Here is a 23,353-nt window from a genome sequence, read left to right as displayed (position 1 = left end):
AGGCTCACTGTGTTTGTTGAGGGTGGGAAGTACACTGAATAAGAAATAACTTGAGGTGGCCTAAGCAACTGAAGCTACACAGGATGCTGCTTGATTTAGGCATAGCCATAACCTTAGAAAGATCTGTTGAACTCGTGCACACGTAGCAGGTAGGTGCTGTGTACAAAGTTCTTGGTATGGTATGATAATATAGATTTGTTGATGAATTCTTTTATCTGAGTGTATGTGGTCATAACATCCAAGCATGCTTAGTCCTCATTGCTCTTCCAATATGCAACACTGCCTTTTTACATTTAAAATGAGTGTACTGTTCCTGGATACCCTGGAGATACCTGCTTGATGCGTGGAGTGGACGGAACAAACCCCTTTTCCATCTCCCTGCTGCAAAAATCAGTTTAATATATGGTCCCCAGATAGGGGATATATCAGATATTAAACTGATAAGAGCAGGTACCGCACTAGGAATTTAAAGCAGAAGCACGGGTGAACAGTCTTACAACATGTATTGTGTGTATTTTTCATTGATGTTAATGCTAACACACAGAAAAAGCCACTGATCGTGCCACAGTCCTCTGCGGGTGAAAAATGAATGAGCTTTTCATGACGTGGTGTCTGTTTTCAAATACGAATGGAGCTGCGACAGCCTCTAGTGGACATGAGGTCTAACTGCAGTCAGTACCACATGTTTATGTAGAATAACAGAGATGGCTGTCAAGTTGCAATGGTAGAGATGCCACCTTCAAAATTATGCATTAATATTTAAACTGGAGTTTACAATATTGTCAGTATCAGCAGTATAGTTTCATTATTTTCTGACTGAAAACTACAGATTCTTATAGAAAGGTAAGACATTCTGCCACTGATAAATGCTGCCTTGGAATCAAAGTACACCTGCTACCAGATTAATGTCCTTCTCATAGAGCCTATCCCAGCTGACTACAGGTGAGAGGCAGGGTTCACCCTGGACTGGTCGCTAGTCAATCACAGGGCCAACACACACACACACACCTAGGGCCAATGTATAGCAGCCAATTAACCTGACATGCAAACTCCACACAGAAGGGGCCCAGACCGGGATTCGAACCTGGAACCCCTCTTGCTGTGAGGTGACAGTGCTAACCACTGCACCACTGTGTTGCCCTCAGTTGCAAACATTTTAATAAAAAAATGTCTTTCCACATTTATTTTATTTTTGCTGTCATTACAGTTTTTTCCTTTCAATATGTAATCCTGGATGATGAACACAACACTTTTAAAAACTGTCCCCCGGTGGGACTTAATGCTTTTTTCACTATCCACAAGCTATCTTTGACACTATTTATCACAGTCGTCCACTTCTCTGTGTTTACTGTGGACACGGTTTCTAAATAGCCATATTCTGTGTTTTAATAGCTTAATGAGCATCTGTGCAAGTCTCACAACCATGGACCAAGACTCAGATGCCCAAATGCTTCTTCCTCTGCACAGTTATGTCAGGGATATCTGAATGCTCTCTGTGCAAACATTTGTAAACAATCTGCCAAGCAAAATCTTTATGGTAATTGGTTAGGATGGAGTTATTCTCAGTGGACCGTACAGAGTCTTCTTCTGTTAGTGTACCCACAGGAGTTAGCTTTGAGTGGAGTGGGAACAGAGCCTGTTCTATAACTGTTCTTGTATTTTTGTCATGCAAGAGTAGAGAGGCACCTTCATGACACATTTTCTAACAGTTCTAACACTCAGAGCACACTACGACTCACCCAAAACAAAATGAGCTTTAATAACTGGGGTCACAAACGTAGACTTTAGTTCACTGTCAGTGTCTTGGACATCTTTCCCCTGCTCTCCAATGGAATGTGTATTATTTCACATTTAAGTTTCACATGTCGCTGTTGCTGAGTGTCACCATGAGCCTAAAATAGATTCTAAGTGTTATTGCTGAATATATATCGAAGAAAAATATCGATTTCCGATTTTTTTTGTCATCAGTGGATCCTGTTGTGCAACTGGAGTTGCTTTCCTATAATTTTGGGTAATTTAGATTCCCATTCTGTGTTTTCCAAGCTCGCCTGTCAGACGTCCTTTTTACACAGAGACCTCACAGTAATGCCACAAAGAAGACTGGACATTATTATTACACATTACTCTTGTGTTAGCCATGCAGATCACTTCATATGGAGGATTTACTGACTCCTGTGGATGAAGCTCGTTTCGCTGTTCCCAGATCCCTGCCAGTCACTGTCAGGTGGCAGGGCCTTTGCAGTTCGAGCCCCCACATTGTGGAAGGGCCTTACTATTGAAATCAGACTGGCTATGTCTTTGGCGTCGCTTAAATCTCTTCTTATAACTTTCTTTTAAAGGAGAACATTAATGTAATGAAATTTTAACCTTATTTTATAGCTCAGTTTGTTTATGTTGCTTCTTTCCTTTTGTTGTTTGTATTGCATTGGTATTTCTATTGCACTGATGTTTCTGTTGTTGCTTTGGATTTAACCTTTCTGGTTTTCTGTTTGGGACTTTTTAACCTTGTTAAGAAAAGTGAAAATCAAATAAAGGGTTTTTTTCTTCTTTTTTAACTTCTACTTCTTCTTATCATTCTTATCATTCTTATCAATATGCAGTAATTAGGTAGAGATGTGGGACCTAACAGCCAAATGAAAAACTTCTCATTACTTACCTGAGAAACAGACATCTCACTGTTTTCACCGCTTGTGTAGCAGTAAGCTGGATCATGTGACCCAATCTCAGTCTGGTGCTACACACTGAAGCCCTTACCAATCCTGGACTTTTATGTAAAATTATCCTAAAACACCTAGCCCAGTCATACCCAAAGTAAACTGAAAGGTGTTTTAGAACTATTTGGAGTACAAACACGGTTTGGGGCTCTTTTGAAAGCTAACACCCCTTTTCTTTTTCTCCCCTAGCAGTCAGAATCACTCTAAATGCTACTGGCATTAATTTATAGAAGTTTAAACACAGTGAAATGAAAGGTCTTTATTTTCACATGACTGTTTATGCAAAATAAGTCTGCAGTTGAACTGGCCTTATTAGAAAAACACAATACCACAGCATTTAGCCTCAGATTTGACAGCAATATCAAAGAAAATGAATAATTCTAAGAAGATATCCAGGTGCATTTTTTTCTACCCCTGTTTGAGAGTAACAGAAGCATAAACACAATATATTGCTTAAATTAACTGCTCAGTTGCAGTTGTCTTCAGAGAAGAGAAGAGAGGCGGGCTCTTTTTTTGTTCAAGTGGGATGCTCAGTTGGTCAGGGTCAGTTGGCACACTGAAGCTGCTGTTTGGTCAAATCATCTGTCAATCAACAGCTTAGACTTGACTTTGATTGGTGGTGCAGAGGTTAGCACTGTTGCTTCAGAGCAAGATGGTTCCAGGTTTGAGTTCAGGTCTGGGCCTTCCTGAGTTTGCATGGTCTCCCTGTGCCTGGATTAAGTGCTTTACTGAATTTGATCAAATGGACCTTTGGGAATGTTACAAGACCTTTTGCTGGAGTTTTACCCATCTGTGAATCATTCACTGGATTTTATGGACCGGTGGAGGACCAGGGTGCTTCTTCTGTGAGTTGCCAAAACTTAACAAATGCTTGTTTGTTTGCTTGTGGCTTTGGTTGTTTGTTGTTTCTACCTGCTGTTATGGTTGAAATGTTTGCATGTATGGAATCACAGAAATCTAAGCTTGCTGTGGCGGCCTTGTTGTGCTAATTGTCGCAGGGCCCACTGGTGGGCCATCTGTTTTGAATTTCAAAGTGCAAAAATATCACTTCAAGTTGACAATTGTTACATAGCATTGTCCATTTCTATCCCCTCAGCCCCCCCCCCCCCCCAACATAATCAGTCGTTGTACTGCAATTCAGGACAGTTTTTGTACAGGCATCATTAGTATTATTAGTGCTATCCCTCCTCTCACAGGCCAGAATTTCTGCTGTTTAAAAGCTTTGGTGGGGATCAACAGTAAGCTATTTCAATCACTGTTACATACAGAGATTTTATGTGAAATAAGATGAGGTGTTTTAAGATTTACATTTACGAAATCTTTCTGTTTGCTGGGTTGTGTGACAAAACGAACAAAGAGTGAAGTTAAATTTAAGTGTTTCAATGTGACTTTACAGATGCAGAGGCGTTAATGTAGGTCAATAGATGTGCCTAGAAATCATCTTTTTTATCGTTGTTGGCTTTGTTTTTGCCTTTTACTTTCACTTGTGTTCCCAAATTTTACCTCATTATTTCTCGTACGTGTACCTATCTGCCAGCGATCATATAAAATATGAGCATTTCATTTGGAAAATGGAGTGAATTTATGATGTCTGAATTGGAGGGAAAGTGCTGCAGCACCACTTTGTGATTCGGCTGCCAAGTCAAGTGGGACCCTCCGAATGTCCCGCAAAGTGCCTCTCTTGTCTCGGCCAATTTATACAACGACTGCACAGCATGCATTCATCCGGTGATCTTTGTTCTTCTCTGAAGGAGCTTGGGCTGCATAACAACTGTGTCATGTCATGAGTGCTCTTGTAAAACAGGAAATGTGACGCATCGGAAAAGAAAAGGGGAAAAAATAGGTATATTTTTAATGGCAAATATCAGTGGCAGCAAAAGATAGTAGCACTTGAACTGCCGCTCACATCCAGGCTTGCTGTACAATCCGTGCACACAGTAACGGCTGAGGGAGAGGAAGCCATGATGGAGGATGCCTGTTAATGATGTGCAAGCAAACAGAGCAGAAAGCCAGGTCACCAGTTAGACCAGTTTGATGAAGGAGTTTTGAGTAAGTGCAAGCCATCTTACCATAGGAGCTAACCAGTGTGCCACACTGAAACACCGTTTTCTACCAAATTCACTCCTGGCAGTTCCAGTCACTTTGATACACTTGTTGTGTTTTTCTTAAAAAAAAATGCAATTAAAATAAAAATAACTTCACTTCACTTTTCATAGAAGTTCATTTTCGGAAGTCAATCCTGGTTTCCAGTTTGCAACTTATACTGGTGTGATGTAGAAATTGGAGGCTGCCAGTGCACATAGGGTGAGAATGGACTAAAGAGTTGAATGGATTTTACAGTGAAAGGCAAAAAGGAAAGGCCTCTTAAACTGTTCAGCTGTCAAAGTTTTTCATTTTCTGTTGTTCTGTGCTGGGTGTTGTCCCATTGGACTTTAGGCCCCTGGCAGTAGGCAGCCATTGTAGCCTGCCCACCAACTTCATCTGAGCTCTTGTGAGAAGCACCAACTCCTGTTTATATTAACAGTAGCTCCTCCTACCCCGAGAATCAACAATTAGTAAACCAATTACAGTAGTTATTTATCAGTTACCAACCAATAAATCCTATCTATTGGTTATCAGTGGAAAAACATTATCCAACACATGAATAGGATGAACATGATTGTAACATTCCCTCCAAATATCTCTCACACATGCTTCTCTCTTTTATGGTCAAGTTTCTGGGGAACTTGACCGTAAAAGGAGTCCAGATGGGTGGGGACTGGTTTGGCAGTTCCTGGGTTTAAATCAGAGGCTGGCTAAGTGCAGTCTGGATGAGAGGTCACAAACACAAAAATGAATTAAGTAAAGTTGTTAAAACTGAAAAACAGTATTTTGTCAGGACTTCTTAAAAATCTCATGACTTTACAAGGACTGCCCCAATACACGGACAGCATAACGCACTGATGATTAACCGGTTTGAACCTTCACTAATTATAAAACACCCCAGATGCCTACGGGCAGGATGGTATGCAAAAGTAACTGAGGTGAACAAGCACTATGTGTTATGTCTTATTTAAATTCTAGGTTACAGGTTGCCCCTGTGACAGGAGTCCAGCAGGAAACCTTTAGAAGTGAACCAAATTTCCATATTCATGGTTAATGGAATGGTTAATGAAGTGAAAGGAGTAGATGCCTTTTTTCAAGGATTTTACTGTGGACACACACATCAAACATACATTAATGTTCCAATCAGACTATTTGTATACAGTATATTAAGACATGTCTGGAGGGCATCTTTAAATATTTTATTTTGTTGTTATGGAATAAATTCCTGGGCAGTGGTCCTCTTTATTATTTCACAGCTTTAATGTCATGTTGCATCATGCACCTGAACTGACAGGTGATTACTCTTTTATTACTTTATTTTCTGTAAATTATGTTCAGTATGTGTTGTTCTTTGGTCATTAATATCACGGTTGTGTCTTCTACACTGTGAATCCATCTGTGCTCAGCAGTTTAGTTCTGTATTTAAAAGTCTCGAAAAAGCAGCTCTTAAATCAGCTTTACTGATCACATCAGCGCTGACTTAGGGCTTTCAGATTCACTTTAATCCTGGTTTGGTTCGTTAGGCTCGCTTCCCTGCCAAGCTGTACCCTACTCAGAATTTTGATAGGCAAGTGGCATGTAGTTGCGCTCCTCATTCCTTTTTGTTCTTAAAATTCAGCTCCACACTCCTCCTAGCACATACAAACCCCTTATTCTTATGTTTTACCTGGAAGGTAACGCGTTAATGCCTTTGTTCATCGTATCTGACTTAAATATAGTCAGTAGGGGGAAATAAAAATGTCCGCCCTGCTCCTCACAGATGTAGGACAGCCTCCTAAAAGTCAATATTCAGGTTCAACTTGATTCCACCTGTGTCTGGTGCACCTTTAAACCTTCCACTGACTTTGTTCAAACCTGCACTGACCCATTTTGGATGGCACTAAGTTTGTCTTGGTGCAAATCTCTATGGGACTCATGTGTCAGGTTTCCTGGGCTGTAGACACATTCTCTCTGACCTTGGGTTTGCCTTTGGGGCCATCCCTAAAATGAAGGAGAGCTGTCCAACCTATTGATTTAAGTCCTCAAAGGAGATGCCTCCCTGTCATGCCACTGACACAACTTCGTGGTCTACAAACCTGTAAATAATGGAGAGAAGAGATGTTAGCTCATTACCAGAGGCTGTGGTTGAAATGTGGTGAGACGAGTTCAGTCGAGGGAAGAGAACTCCATGTCATTTTTCAAATGATTGGTGATGACTGGTTACCCGGAGCAACCAGAACTGGCGGCTAAATGTTCATGTACTGTTTTACAAAACGGGTGTTCCGCTGAAGTTAGAATTGTTTGAATGAACACCAGACTTTTTGCACACTGAATAATGCATTTATGAGTGTGCACATGAATAATGAATGTCATGCATCATTTAATGCACAGCTACAGGAGTTCAAATTTTTTAGCAGGACAAAATTTGAAAGCATGACAAAGCACAGGCAGGCTGTGTTTTGTCATCACATTTTCTCTCACAGACTGAAGGAAAAGTGCACTGACAACAGCCTTGATAACTTTCAGTAGCGCTGCGTGAGCCGCCTCGGAGTCATGGCTTTTGACATGATGCTGATGTTGTACTGAAAGCCCTTGTAATCAAAGGGGGAAACTATCACTCCACCTTCTGTGTTAAGCTGCATGAGTTCCATCTACCAACCTTCTAACAAGGCAACAGCTGAGAGGTTAGTCAAGCACTTGAACCGATACAGTACATGAAGATATGGAGGGAGAGTTTGAAAATGTTGAGGGAAATGGTACTACACTGAATAAAGCCAAGAAAAAGGAAATAAAGGATAAAAGGAATATTAGAGGAACATTTGAGGATATTAAGTAAAACTGATCATGGATAAAGCTCGTGTACTGATAAAATATAAATGGAGACTTTTTGTTATCCAACTTCAGAAGAAATATAATGACTGGATTTTATGAGCTGATGCAAAACTGACCCCTATGACCTAAAAGATGCTTGTTATTTTGCTTGAACGTATTTTGGCCGAAGTACTAATGTACTATTGCATCACTAGACTGTTGCCCTCAGATCTTTTTTCTCACTGATTCAATGAGGACATTTACGTTTTGATGAAAACGTGTGTGACAGACGGAGTGCCCTTCATCCTCCACAATACGACGTCTCTCTTATGTAAATTAGATCTTTTGAAATGATTTCTCTTTTAATAATTTGCCATGTGATCATACTGGTTGTTCTTTCTGCTGCCAAATGGCTTCTTGTAACATCAGACAGGCTGGGTAACCTTTGGTGCAGGACACTTCAGTCAATCAAACAGAATTCAGAGACACTGTAGCCACGGCCAGGTTTACCTGCTAGGGGGCCTCTGGGCAAAAGTAAGATGCTGGATTCCAAATAAAACCTATTTCTCACTCTGTGCCAAGTGCACTGTGCTTCTGTTGTTCAGGTCTTGTTTCACTGAAAGAGGGTATGTCGTTTTTGGTTTCTTTGCTCTTTTTCAGAAAAACTAGAGTGCACAGTGACCCCTGGCAAGGGGCCGTGTTCTGTATGTGAGCATTTGGTCCTTGTTAAGCTGCCTGTGCTTTTAAATGACAGTATTTTATGTCTCAGTAGGTGACATGAAGAAAAAAAAAGAGAAAAAGATAAAGCTGGGTATATAATCACACGCAGAGTGCTTTTCATCTTTAAATTAGGTATGCTTGTTATATTTTGACAAAAAAAAAATGTTGTTATTTTTTCTGTTAGTTTCACTTCATATTCTCTGAGTTTCACATTGCACTCTCAGTTTGCCATTTTTTTTCATGGATTTTTTCATGAACAGCACACTACACAGCCTGTATGTACATTTTCTAGAACAGGATGTCTTTCCACTAATGTGGATGAGCTCTGTTTTGACTTTACCAAACGTATAGGAAAAAAAACGGTTTTGTACTTTTACAAAATGTAAACTGCTCTCCAAGCAGTGTTATCTTTTTCTATGAAGAAATTGTCTGATTTCAGCTTCTCAAAGGAGAAAAGGTACTACTTTTTCTTGTACTTACTGGAGTAATTTAAAATAATTATTAACTGAGGTTTGGGCTTTTGGTTGGACTGAACAAATATTTAGGAAGTGTCACTATTTTATAAAACTTTAAAAAAAAACCAGCTACAACATTGAAAGGATACTCTAATGATATAATGAGTAGTATATATTAATACTTCCTCTTAAGTAAAAGATCTGAATGCTTCCTTCATCACAGAATAGGTGTGATGTTATATGTCAGCTAAGCAGGATGGATGTGAAAATGCATAAATGCAAAACTCAGTCAGTGTTAATCATAGGAACCAGATCAAATCATTATTATTCAGAAGCAGAAGCACTGATCCATACATTCCTCCCCACCAGTGTCTGCAAAAAGATTTGATTTCTTCAGCTTGTATCAATGTCTGGAATGGAAGCATGCGAAAGTTTTAACTTGCCTAAGGCTTCAAATATTATCTTCATGCTTATATTTCCTGTGTAAATGTATGTAATAAAGTAATCCACCAGTCTCTGAAGGCGATCACATTTCCACAATACCCTGACACATCTGTCAGAAAACCCCTGGATGTGGCTCTGTTGGAACTCCCCCTTGAATTTCCATAAGCCCCTTTGAGCTCTGTCCCATTTCAGCTGAGCAAACCACAGGAGATGAAGGGAGCAGAGGGCACGGCTAGATGTGCTTCAACTGCCAATGGGAAATGTCAGTCCCTCTTACAGACGAGGAATAACAAATAGCCCCTTGAGTGTCTTGACAAGCGACGGTGGCTGCAGCAAACTTACTGCACTGCCTATCCACAGAGAATTATGCGTGACATGGGAAAGAACAGCGTCCCGATACCTGGAACATTTATCTCTTCTAGTGCTTGAGGACATTTTGACAAGAATATCTTCCATATTTCATCACATTTTTTAGGGAATGCAGTTGGTTCCAATATCAAGAGTTGTAACTAGAGATCGGTTGACATTATTGACTTTCAGTCCGAAAGCTGAACATCCACATTTATGTCACAGTACATCAGCAGATGAATAATTTTGCTGATTTAATTCAGCATTTTAGATTTTAGTCTGACACCCCAACACACATCCTGTGACTGTTTCAGTTTTCACTCAAAACTGTCCAATACCATGCTCAGCTTGTTTCCCTTTCTCTAAAATGTTGCCAAAAGTGATTTCCTGCATTTGCAAACACTTTTTCACCTCCACAGACACGACAAGTTTCTCCATGTTAAACTTGACATTTTAAGTTGGACCATATTGGTGACACAAAAATAACACTGATTCCACATTCCAGCTCGCTTCATGGCCACACTCTCCTTTTCAATGTCTGTCAGGACCTGGTCTGCCTTTGAGAGAAGATCTGAAAAGTTTCAGTTAAAAACAGAAATATGAATGCCAGCTGCTATCCATTATTCAGTACTGTGCATGAAAGTTATCATAGATTCTATCTGTGATGTTATCTTTATTGTGTAAGACTTTATTTTCGACGACATTTCTGACATTTCATTTTGGAAAGATACAACATTTTATTAACATAAAAAAACATGTTGCTTTCACACTGCGTTGTGGACCCTGATGTTTTTTTTTTTTTTATTCAGAGTTTGAGTTTTATGTCAGACTGCGGACACCGCTGCTTGGCTGCTTATTAGATGGGGTGCTCACACAGAATGACAAGCAAACAGTAAACAGTGTTTCAGGTGCACTGCAGTGGCAGGAATCAAAACTCCAGCACTCACAGATAAATGGTCGCTATGGCTTCTAGCTGGAACTCATTTAGCTGAAATGTGACTGTTCTTTTGGCCGTAATAAATTAGGTTGAATGAGTTTTGATTGTTCTGATTCCCACAATATGACACAAATACATTTGATTAGCTTTATTTCAAAAGTGATCCATCCCTTAACATAGAAAGCACTTTTCTTGTAATTATTTTAATATCTTTGATGAATTATTAAGTAGCGGCGCAGTGGTGTGGTGCAGTGGTTCACGCAGTGATCCCGGTCTGGGTTCTTCTATGTGGAGTTTGCATGTTCTCCCTGTGCCTGCGTGGGTTTTCTCCGGGTACTCCGGCTTCCTCCCACAATACCAAAAACATGCGCATTAGGTTAACTGGCTACTCTGAATTGCCCCTAGGTGTGAGTGTGAGAGTGTGTGGTTGTCTGTCTTTGTGTGTCAGCCCTGTGACTGACTTGCGACCGGTCCAGGGTGAACCCCGCCTCTCGCCCGTAGTCAGCTGGGATAGGCTCCAGCCCCCCGCCACCCTGATGGATAAGCGGTATAGAAAATGGATGGATGGATGGAATTATTAAGTATGATTTTGACTGTTTGTTGGACAAAGGATAAAACATTTTGAAGTCTGTATTTTATGAAAATTTAAGCTGAACTAGATTTAATCTTTATGTTCAGTATGAGGTATCTGCAAATCCAATGACATTAACTGTTAACATGCTAAACTAAGATGGTGAACACAGTGCACAATATACCAGCTGAAAAATAGGATGTTATTCATTGAGATTATGCTTTTTAAATTAGAAAAAAAAATCAGTACAACTTGAGAGGAATTAAAATAAAGGATTTTTTTTTTTTTTTCAAATTCAGTTAAACAGATCAAATTGGGTAACACGCTGCAAAAAAGACAAAAACAGAAAAGTTTAAACATAAAATTCAATAAACAAGTATAAATATGTATGTATGTATATGTCAGAATGGCATGTTGGTTAGAATGATAGTCTTGTAAGTGATTATCTGATATCTCCAAATAGGATATGCATTGTAATTTCACAATTTTCTACTGCACTGTTTTGTTCCTTTTTTTTAAAGGGATTAACCACTGTCCATAGACAGTGATGTCAACATTTTCAAATTTTAAATGTGCAACATTTTGCTGAAATTGGAACCCAGCAGAATTTAAATAAATAGTGTTTTTGCACTTCTCAATTATGTACAATATTATGTGACAGTCACGCAGCAATACCCAAGGCCATTTCCTCCAAATAAGATGAACTACCATAATGTAGAAGGTCAAGTTACACAGTGACCAGAATAAAAAGATTCTGTCCTCGAGCTGTCTAAGGACAGCTCCAGCAACATCTCGCTCTTCTGCTGCGCATAAGGGTGTTCAAGTGTGTCTGTCAGTGTGTGTTTGGGTTGGGGGTGAAATGGGAGGGACAATAACCTTGCAAGCTCTTGCTGCGGGTTTCTATTGGTTCTTCTCATGGTCTAGGGACAAGGACTACGGTTAACACTGCATGCTGAATTTGATTCTGATCGCCAGTGCTCTTACATTAATGCCGATTGAAACCACTTTTACAAAGTGTCAGTTGCCTCCATTTTTAGCATAAACACTGAAGTATGATACAAATTTACAAGCTAAGTAAGAAAACACTCAATAAAGAGTACAGACCTCCGCCATGGCCTAATCATCTCTTCAGTTTGCTGTTAGTATCACACACAGCATTATACTGGACAGAAGACAGTATTTACCTGGGGACAGAAGTTCGACCTGATGGGACAGGTCACAGGGTCACCAAAATCAATCAAGTGGAACCATCAATGTGCACAGAATTTTGTTCTTTTAAAATGAAAAGATCAAGGACAAATTCATATTAATAAGGTGACAGATGATGGTGCTAGACTCCAGTCTGCAAGGGTTACCAGAATGGATGCATTTACAACATTTCTCTCAGTAATCTGAATCTTATCTCAATCAGGGCAGATATCTAGGTGGAATACACACAGCCAGACAGATGGAGGTGATAAACCCAGGCTCCTTGTTGGAGGAAATAAGAGATTCAATTCCATCACTTTGCTAGACTAATGGAAAAATAATTATGGTGATAAATGAGCTCAGGGGGCTGAAGTGACTTGACATCTGCATTCATGTTTTACTTATTTATTTATTTATATTTTCATTTTTATTTCATTTTATTAATTTTTTTTACCTATTGGAGTAATTTCCTCATACTTATATGTCACCCACACACTTAAGGGGTACTAAACTTCCACCCTGAGCACAGATTGTCCAATCGGAGCTTAGCAACCCTATGTACTTAGGCCAAAGCCATGTGCATGGAGCCTGAGAGCAGGTATCTTGGTTTGGTGGGTGGTAACGTAAAACACACAGGGTTAGGGTTGAATTGAAAACTGCCCCTAACACTACTTCTGCAAACCTAACATAGTCGTTCACGTATCAGGATGATTAGCTACCCACAACAGCAACCTAGCATACATCCAAGGAAAGAAGCACAGCTACAAATAATTATATGGTTTTTGGAGTCACAGGTTATGTAACGATGGCAAGTCTATCTACTGTGCAGTATGCTGTTCAAGATTTTATTTTGGCTTAATGTTAGCATATCTGTCCCATCTCTCTTCCTTTGAAATCCAGGACTATTCATGAGAACATTTGGGACTATGTCCTCAGACACCCAGACTTAACACCAACACTGATTAAAACACAGAAAATTTGGTGTAAAGACCATTTTGGATCACTGATAATGAAGGAAGAAGATTAAGGCCTCTAGTTTCCCTGTAAAGTTACAGCAGTATTTACAAAAAAAAATGGACCTAATTCCAAAGAATGAGCTGTGTGGGTAATATCCCATTACCTGCCAAATCACCCATTGATATGGACCTCTTTAGAGTTTTTACAGTGCTTTATTTGCAATCCATCTTCAAAATATGGATTTATGTCTCCTTTACTGTTGTATTAGTATTTAAGTGGCTTATTTCAGTATTTTCACATGCATAAAAAATAAACTCAGCTTGAAGTGACATAATATGGATATCTATTTCTTTTTAATATTTAGAGATATTTATCTGATGGATCAAATGATAGTACCATCCTCAGAGGTCTGATGAGCATGGCTGAACAATAACTGACTAACAAGTACAACATAGCTGGAGGCAGTTGATTAGGTGTATTATAGTGAAGAGTACAGGGGTTGGTTATTAGATCCACCAACATGAGAAAAACCTGGATGACTCAATCCAACATGGACCTGAATAATTGGATAACAGAGAAAACAGGAAGAAGGAAAAGAGCTTGAGGTTTAAGTAATAATGACCAAAAAGAAGACAAACATAACATGGTAAGTGAAGTCACCTTCCTGTTGAACTTTAACTAGGCGTCATTAAAGAACTTATTATGGCTATGATGTATTTATAATTCTGTAATGAGACAAACCTCATATTGAGCATGAACAGCGAATCCCTGCTTGATACGCAGCTAAAAGATGTAAAAGAGATGAGTAGGGAGCAACGGTGAACCAGCCAGCAGATCAGACCTTTCTTCTTGAGACTGGAAACATTTTGCTGAAAGCTTTTCAAGCTGCCAAATGTGAATTGGTGTCTTGACATTACTGATTGAGCTCACAAGGCAGGTGATAGATGCAGCCCAAAGGTATGAAAAGTCACGTAGCTGTTTCAGAACCACAAACACTGTTTAGGTGCTAGTTTGCTCCTTGAAGCAACAGTGAAAACTTCACACCATAACACTGGAGTGTATTTTTAGGCCCTGCCTTCCTTTCCCTCCATTGGTCACATTCACACCTTAACACTTTTCACTCGTCTTGATGAGCTGCTAGCATTGAAATGACATCCTGCCTCAGGCTGAGATAACCAGCATCCGTGAAATCAAAACAGAAAAATAAAAACAGATGGTGAACACTGGCAAAGTGCAATAAAAAGAAAGCAATGACAATGAAAACAATGAGTTTGCTGTATTTTGGAAAAGTTCACCTCTGATCAATAAGCTTCACTCCTTCCCACCGTTTTTCTCTGTGTTGCTTTGACATTCGCAAACAGCTCAGCTCCCCACTAGGACCGGCCATGTCAAATAGTTTACAGGCCCAAGGGGTATGTACATAATTATTTACTTACTTAAAAGTTTATACACAACTTCTGTATGTAGCAAAGGTTTCATAGATTTATCCAGAATAACTAAGGTTGTTTGCCTTAGCCTGTTAAAATTTGACTCAAGCAGTAAGCTTATTTTCTTCCAGAGCCAGTAATATTTTAAAGTATTCTGCAAAACACATCTGTGATGGGAAAGATGAAAAGTTTTGGACCAGAGGCAGTAAAGATCAGGCTTGCTGTTGTTAGGATAAGGCCAGTCCAAGGACCCAAAGATGACCCAAAGATGCTGAACACCAAGAACCCCAACAGGGCTCAAAGGAAAACAATTTTATCTGCCTTGGCAGACGTGCTACCAATAGTCCATAAAAAACAAAGAGTTCACAAAGTATCAAATAAAAGACAAAGTACAAAGAAAACCTGAGTGAGAATAAACTTGCCAAAACAAAGCTACTCCAAAGAGCAATTGCACAAGAAAACAAAAACCTTTCAGGGGACTGACCGATCCTGACAAGTCCGGCGTGTTTATTTAAGCTTATAGAATTCCCCTTACAGTTGTGTTCACAAAATCAGTCTTTGCTATTTAGAATATTCTGCATAACAATATTAGATGAGTTAAAGGTGCCCTTTGTTGTGTAAACAAACAATGGTTTTACACACTAAAGCCACCAAGTCTCAGCCAAATAGTCCAAAAGGGCAGCAAAGTGATTCACATCCTGTGCAGTATGCATTACCGCATGTGGGCACGATGCAAACATGCAAATATGGTAATTATTTTGACATATTTTTTTCAAGGTTTTTTCAAAGCAGAGAACAGAGAGGTCAACGAAAAGGCTGATTTTGAAAATGAGATTTTTAGAATCATTCACGTGAATTAATGTGCTATTTCTATGTTTTGTTATTTGTTGTCTTTAAAACCCCAGAGTTCTTCTTCTAGTGTTTCAGATGTCCGCTTGTGTAATACACAACATTGCGCATTTCATAATCAGTACCGATGTGGTCGGTATGAACACTAGGAAGAATCATACTAATGTGTGAACATTTGATGGTGCTCATGGTGAATCAGTTAACTGATGAAACATATTTGAAACACCCCATCTAAGAAACAGGTTTTGTAAATAGTGTGAGCACTTGAACACACCTTCTTGGTCACTTTTAATTCAATTCTCCGAGGCTGGACTGAGTTCACTACACAACCAAACATGCACATTGTTACCTTACCTCGTAATGTTTACAGCAACTGTTCTACCTGCACTTTATTCCATTTACACTGTGCATAATACTGTCCCTACCCAAACTTTATGGCTGTCTCAAACAATCCACAACAGGACCATGTCCTAGTCAGTGCTGCTGCTTGTTGTTGTATCTATAGAATTTGTGCAGTATGTATAGTCTTGTGTAGTTTCTGTGCTGTGTATAGTCTGCACAGTCCTTGTGCATTATGTATAGTCCTGTGTATTATGTATAGTCTCGCATCGGTTTGCACTATGTACAGTGTTGTATTTAATTTCTAGTGTAGCACCTGGACCCCGGAGGAACGTTGTCTCTTATCACTGTTCACTACTGTAAACAACTGAAATAATGATAAAAACCTCTTGACTCTCTTGACTAATGAGACCTTCAGAGCTCCTTGTCAGTCTTAACAGTTCCAAACATTTATGCATCCCACTTACTCATAATACTAAGAGTAAGATTAAACATTAGAACGTCTTTACATTTTGACCAATTTGAGCCATTCAAGACCAAAATTGTACTCTTAGCAGCTTTATACAGTACATACAGGCCCACGAAGCAGTAACTGTAGCAAAGCCTATCATTACAATTTTCTATCTTCTTCTTTAAAAAAAAAAAAAAAAAAATTGATGATAAATATAGCCATTTAATCATACAAGCACTTTGTCCAGGCTTGGAAAATCAAATATTAAGTCCTTCCATTACTCCCCAACCTTTTCACTTCAGCCCAGAACATATGCTCCAATCTAATAGAATTAGAATAGTACTAGCTTTCCAAATATGTCCCATTGAAACGTGGCCCAAATCAGACTCCAGCTTTGGTGACTGCCTTTCATATCACATTAATGGTGGTGCAGCACGGTGAAAGGATGGCGTAAGTGCTGATTAGAACAGCGTCTTTCCACATGAGTGCGACAGGAAGCACACGGTGGCAGTTTTCTAATCGCTCTGTGCACCGTCGCGTGGGATTACGGGGATGAACTATTTGCTCCGGATGAAAATTGCAGTAAATCAATTTTCCATTTTCTTTTAGGACTTCACTTCTATCTGGTGTCAAGCTAATGACAGCACGAGCCACTGGGACAGGAGTCATTCATCAAAGGCGTTTAAAAGCAAACGGCAAACCGACTCCCCTCTTTTCGCTCATTAGATCAAACGAAATTACTTCTGAGGAGAGCTGCTTGCAGCTATCATGCTTTGCTTGTATCGAGGTGAATGAATGAATGAATTGCATAAATACAGTAGTGTCCTGGTGTGACATAATTGTGATTTGATAAGTCAACATATTCAATCTTGCTGATCTGAATGTGCCAGATGGGTGATGAAGGTTAGGAGGAATATAGACTGGGACAGATACAGAGGATTTAAATAGTTAAAAAGTCACACATGAGTGTGTTAGTGAGAGTACGGATGTCACTCTTTGTTTTTGTGCCATGTCATGTTTGAAGAAAATCATGCACACACTGCAAATTAAAGGAAATTAAAGGACGAATGTGAATAATGGAGTGGAGAATGGAGATGCTCCCATGCAGATCACAGTGGGTCACTCAGTGATTTGATGAGTGTGAAAATGATGTGTATCTTATGCTGTGGTCTTCATAGTAACCAGTTTTCAATTCAACTTAACACCTGTGGCATAATTAGACTGATGTGTTAAACACATGGAGCTGCTCTGGAGGTTCCCAGTGGGGATTATATTCTACTTCTGAAAACCCATTTCATTTTGCAATTGTTTATATCCCCAAACTACCTTGTCGTGAATTTTAAAGGCATGCTGATGAAATTTTGCCTAGCATTTATTTAACACTTTCTCAATTGATTGTTTTGTCTTTAAAGTGTCAGAATGTACTGTCACAATCATGACATTAATGTTGGTGCGAACCAACAGTCTGTGGTTTCAAGCAAATCTAACATGACTCTCATGCAGACACCTTGTATTATTTTGTCAGTCTCTAAAAAGCTCCATTGAAACCATACAAAACATTGTACGCTTCTGCCTCATACTGAGTAAATGGCTCTGTGTGCATAATACCTCTTTAAAACAGCTTAGGAAAACCTGAGGGTTTGGAGATACAAGCTTTTCACAGCACAAGTATAGACTGCATACAGATGAGAGTCGCCATCAGATTTAACATCAAGCCCAAGATAAAAGTTACCATTTGGCTGGGGTTACTATCTGAACCATCCAATAATTTAATTACAGTTTAATTTATCTGAGATGTGTGTATGATGGAGCGTGTGGCTTGCCTGACAGCAGAGTGGCGACTGGGTGGAGATGCTTGGTGCTTGTATTTATACAAGAAAAAAAACAGTCAGGGACATGTTGAAAATCCCTCACATTTCAACATAATAGCATCAACCTCTCAGGTCAGAATTTAGTCACATTTGCCCGACAATGAACAGCTTGGCTCTGCCATGTTTAATTTAAGTTCTGGCCTCTCTGTGTCGCACTTGACAAGTACTATTAAATAAAACTCTGCTGAACAATGAAAGAAGGTCTCATTTAACCAAAAAAGTAGATGGGTTTCGGCACTGGGAGTCAGGAGGTAAATTATATATTCATGAAGATTTTGCAGCCACTTTATTGGCTTTAGGCTAGACCTCAGCACCGAGCCTGTAAACTAAGTTTGACAAGCAGCAGGAATGGGAATAAGCCTCTCACTGCTCATCCCTCCTTTACCGCACAGAAACTTGGATCACAACAACAGGAAGTACAACATGAAGGAACTGATATGGAGATCAACTCCCAGGGAGGTTAAGCGTTGGGTAACCACATCCAATGCTGTGCATTTGGAGTTCGACACAAAATGAGACTTTGAAGGGGCAAATCCTCATTGAAGTCAAAGTGCAGCTTATTGTTTTTAATGTCTTGTAAAGTTGATAGTCAATATTTGAAAAAGATTAACAAGTCTACTTGTACAGTATGATGCAGGTGACAGACCTGAACTGACAGTGACTATGTTGGGAAATCAACTGTTTGAGGATTTACACACCGATGAGCTTCATAATATCATTAATCCTGACAGTAGAGGAAACAATAAATGTATGTCTAACTCTGGAAATCAACTTTGAATTCATTAAGTACATAATTTGCGGGATAACTGACTGTGCTCTCTCAGGCTTTAGAAGAGTCTGGTTCCATTCCTAAGTGTGCGCTTTAGTGCTCCAAGATACATAACATATGTAACAACATAAGTACTTAGTCCATGAAAGGTGGATGTTTGTAACCAGATACATATTTCAAAGTTCTAAACATGTTAGCTAAATTAAGCGAGCTATTAATAAAATTAATGTGATCTTGTCCAGGGGTTCTGGGTCTACAAAGGGATGTGAATTATGACAAACATGGTTATTAAAATCCCTCAACCAGCACTTGTTTATCAAAGACAGACTTTTATTTCTAACTTTTCTAATCTGTTGCCATTTTAATGTACTACTGATTCAGTATAATTATCAATTATAAAGTCTCATTCCCAAATCATCAAATGCTGTCATTTTGGGCTCCCTCCCTCCTTTAGCATCTGGATAAGATGCACCAGTCTTTACTTTACCTCCCATGCAAACACATCTGCATCAGTATCAGATGATCAGAGGAACTGCACACCCTGACATGCTTTACAAAGTGTCAAAGCTCCAGGAGCGGTGGAGGTTGCGGCTGACTGTTGGGTCTCACACACACAACTGTCAATCAGGAGACCGGAGTTTGTGTCCGGTGTATAACCAAACACACGTCTCCGATCTTCTAAACCTAACCAAGTACCTGTTATACCTAAACTTAGCCAAAGTGGCTTACCAGGTCATCGTCTCGCCTCCCTCACTATGTATTGCTGCAATGCAAACAGGTGATATTTAATATGCATGATGCAGTCAAATCTTTTCAAACAAAGCTGCAGAGCCATGTTCAACAAAGGAAAACCTGTTCGTTTCATCTGTCAGTCAGTGACAGTGACCACCACGATTTCCCCCAAAAGCAGGGTTGAGTACAGCCTGTGCTCAAATTGAACACAGAATAGTTTTTTGAGCTGTTTTACCAACCTTAAGGCTCTGAAATTAAGTATGAAATCATAGCAAATCCATTTGTAGTGGTAGGTATGTTCCATTGTGAGTGGAAACCTTAGGGGTCTCTGCAAAAACACTTTAAGATGAACTTTATTGATCCAGCAGTGGGGAAATTCACTTGTCAGGGCAGCTCACAAGCACAGACAAAGAGTGCAAAAAGCGAAAGTGTGCAAAAACAGTTACAAAATAATATAGAGGTAATAAATTAACAATTTACAAGTACGGCAAACACAGTACAATATACAGCTGTAATAATAAATATGTCTCCAAAAAGGCTGGGAACTGTCATTTGGTGCATAAGCACAAACAGCAGTCATGACCCATTCCCCAACCTGAAGGCGCAGGGAAGCAACCCTTTTTGTTCACTGGTAAACCCCAACATACATGCAGAGAGCTGTGGGGCTATAAATAAACCCCCTCCTGCCCCCTGCCTCTCACCCAAGGCAACTCTAGAAAAAAGAAGATTCCAACCCCTCTCAAGGAGAGTTGTTCCAGGGCCCAAACTGTGTGTAGAGGTTGAGCTTGACTGTGTCTAGCAGGTATCCCTCAACCTCTTGCAGAAGCTCAGGCTCCTTCCCCACCAGTGAGGTGACATTCCATGTCCCAACAGCTAGATTCACCAACCAGGGATCGGACGACCAAGGTTGCTGACTTTGTCTGCTGCCTGGCCACCAGGCACTCGCCGATGGGCCCCTTCTCCAAGCCTTGCTCATTTGTACTATGTACAAAATATAAAGAATTCATTTCAAATAAATCATCTGTATTTTAAAGACAGAGAAACACTCTAGTTGTTCACTGAGGAACTGACTGAACTGAAAACTGTAGACCTTCTAATTTGGTGTAGAAATGCAGGTTCAGACTCAAACTCAAAGCCTCAGTCTTCCTAATGAGGAGCACCTTGAGATGGAACAAAGTTTCAGTCTGCCCAGGAGGCATACAGTAAGATGCTTTTACAGTTGCTACACTGAACAAGGATCAGTCACTGTCATTGTGCAGTCTTCTTTATCTCACAATATCTCACAGTGCTACAATAAACAACAGGTAGCAATTTTAGTATGAAACCCTTCATTTGTAGCTGACAACAGTATGGCAACAAAGAGAATTGAGTCACAGTGCAGCGGAGCCATTTAGGGTCAGTCTGGCCCATTTAACCCTAGACACGATGCCACAGGTCCATCTTGTGTTGAGCACATTCAGAAGTAGCCTTCTGAGTGAACAAATTCTCTCCATAATGAAGATCAACAAATCATCCCACAGGTCCAGACAGGCAGGCAGAGATCATCTCTTCATTGTGAGAGTGGCCACAGCTTGGTACCTAACTGCTAGGATTGATGAAATCACATAAAAGACGAGAAAGCAGTGGACAGGTCAGAGATCTTCACAAGACTGTGGCTAAACACCACGCAGCCGCTGGTGCATCATGCAGATGCCTTTGATGCAGGCCATGTGTCTGGTCTACAGTCAGAAAGCCTAATATGACATAATTTAGTCAAGCCAGGCGACAAATTAACTACTTATTGCATTAACAATCACATATGCTAGATGTGCTTGTGAAACAGGATATACTGCTGTTTTTATGAAAAATGATAAAGAAATAATTTCTACTACTCAATGATATGTTATGCTCAAAGGATAATTCTGGTTTATTACAACTTCTGTCTTATAGTAAATGCTGAAATTTGAGAAAATGGCATATCACTAGAAGTATGACAAGACAACAAATACGAGCTGTCAAAATGACCAGCCAACAGGCCAAAAGTATGGCCAGATCATCTCAACTGCATTCCCAGATTTTTGTTTTTTACTTTGCACTGATTGATTTTTTTTTTTTGGCCACTTGGGGGCAGCACAACAATCTGTAAACACTGATATATTACTTTATTAAGCCAATATGGTGAACAGAGCCACATGAGCATGTATGTCTTTGGCCACCTTATGTAAGTGGAGAACATGTGTTGTGAAATTCACGAGTTTGTGACATTCACACCACATGCTCTCCGCTGTCTTCGAAGGGAAACATCTGGTTCTTTAGCTGCTAAATGCTCCACTCTATTTATCACTTAGTCGCTCACTTTGTCTACTTTTGGTGTCAGGCAGGTGGTGTACAGCTGTCTGCTGATGAGAGTGGTGAGAAGTGAAAAGCAAAACAGCGAGCTGAAAGGTGTTAAAATGCTTTCCTGAGCCGAGTGGAAGCGCTCGAGAGTTAAGCAATGATCCCATGTGGATCTGGACCTCTATCACATTACACAAGTCACTCATTGTTAATAGAAACATAAATATATTTAGATCAGCTTTAAAGCAATATACATGTTCGAAATGTTGACAATCTGTAATCTAGCATCGTCTGTGGAAGCTCCGATGGCAGAACACACTGTCAGGTCTACCACTTTTTTCAAAAACAGTCCTTTGAAACATTGTAGCTTAACTGTAATCATAATCACCTGTCACTATTCTGAGTCCCCAACCTGTATCTTGCATAATTAACACTGTTATATAATTGATTACATTTTTAAGTAAATTTAATGTTATGTTGCAGCTGCCAAATCCAAATAAGTAACACTTCCCTTTATGTCCTCCTGTTTTCTTTTCATAAGCAGTATATAAACATTTACTGGATGCTTTATACCACACTGTAATGAAGTTGTAAGCTGATTTTAGTGTTTATTAATGTGTCTGTTAACAACTTTAACTCCTGCAGCCGCCAGTAGTGGAGGCTGGTGTATAAACAGACAACGAATGAATAACAATGTAATGAAGCACAGTTGTATTACTATAAAATTTGCCTCCAAGGACAAATTATAATTGTTGACAAATACTGCAAAAATAATAAGCACTTAAATGTCTTCATAGCTGCTTAAAACTACACTATAGTGTGTTATAAACCATCTATTAAACATCTGTTTTCTGCTTATGTATGCTCATATTACAGTGTAATATGATATATAATGTACTTTGTTTGATTTATATAAAATGTATTTTGTAAATTATCACAATTTGTGTATGTGCTTCTAACAAATGGTGAATTAAAACGTAAGGACTGGAATACATAACTCATATCTGACATCCCATAATGCTTTCATCAGGAACTATTTGCGGATCATCTACACACACCATGTAAAAGTTTATAAGTGCCTAATGAGGCCCCTGGGTCATGAGTTATGCATCATGGAAATAAACTGTGATGAATCATTGATCTCGAGATGGTCCTTATTGAAAATTGTAATATTACCATGTAGTCCAACACTGTGGTTGAGCTGAGGCCCGTTTTCTTCAGTGGAGCTCCCTTGTGGCTGAGGAAAATGTCACAATGCTGGTAGCACTGGTTGAGCAAAGCTCCCAGGAGCTCTGTGACCTACATAGAAAAGCAGCTAATTTGGATGTTAAAGTGATTGTTGGAGGGTGGTCATAACAATCAAATAAAGAAGAGTGTACAGTTTTTGTCA

General features: G+C 39.5%; 1 protein-coding gene and 1 non-coding gene across 2 annotated transcripts in view; one reads left to right on the top strand and one right to left on the bottom strand.

Annotated features, from left to right (window-relative positions):
* Nucleotides 1–297: 297 nt before the first annotated feature.
* On the bottom strand, nucleotides 298–488 carry LOC124072552. Its single transcript, XR_006845540.1, has one exon. It is a non-coding gene; the product is annotated as a U2 spliceosomal RNA (small nuclear RNA).
* Nucleotides 489–3,274: 2,786 nt separating this feature from the next.
* The window catches only part of alk (ALK receptor tyrosine kinase), a 364,681-nt gene continuing 344,602 nt past the window's right edge, over nucleotides 3,275–23,353 (top strand). The window contains exon 1 of the mRNA XM_046413454.1: nucleotides 3,275–3,559. The gene's annotated coding sequence lies outside the window, so the exon portion shown is untranslated. The remainder of the gene's footprint in view (nucleotides 3,560–23,353) is intronic.

The sequence above is a fragment of the Scatophagus argus genome, chromosome 15, assembly GCF_020382885.2.
Source record: "Scatophagus argus isolate fScaArg1 chromosome 15, fScaArg1.pri, whole genome shotgun sequence".
In the NCBI taxonomy this organism is placed as follows: Eukaryota; Metazoa; Chordata; class Actinopteri; family Scatophagidae; genus Scatophagus; species Scatophagus argus.
This window is presented reverse-complemented; position numbering and strand designations above follow the sequence as displayed.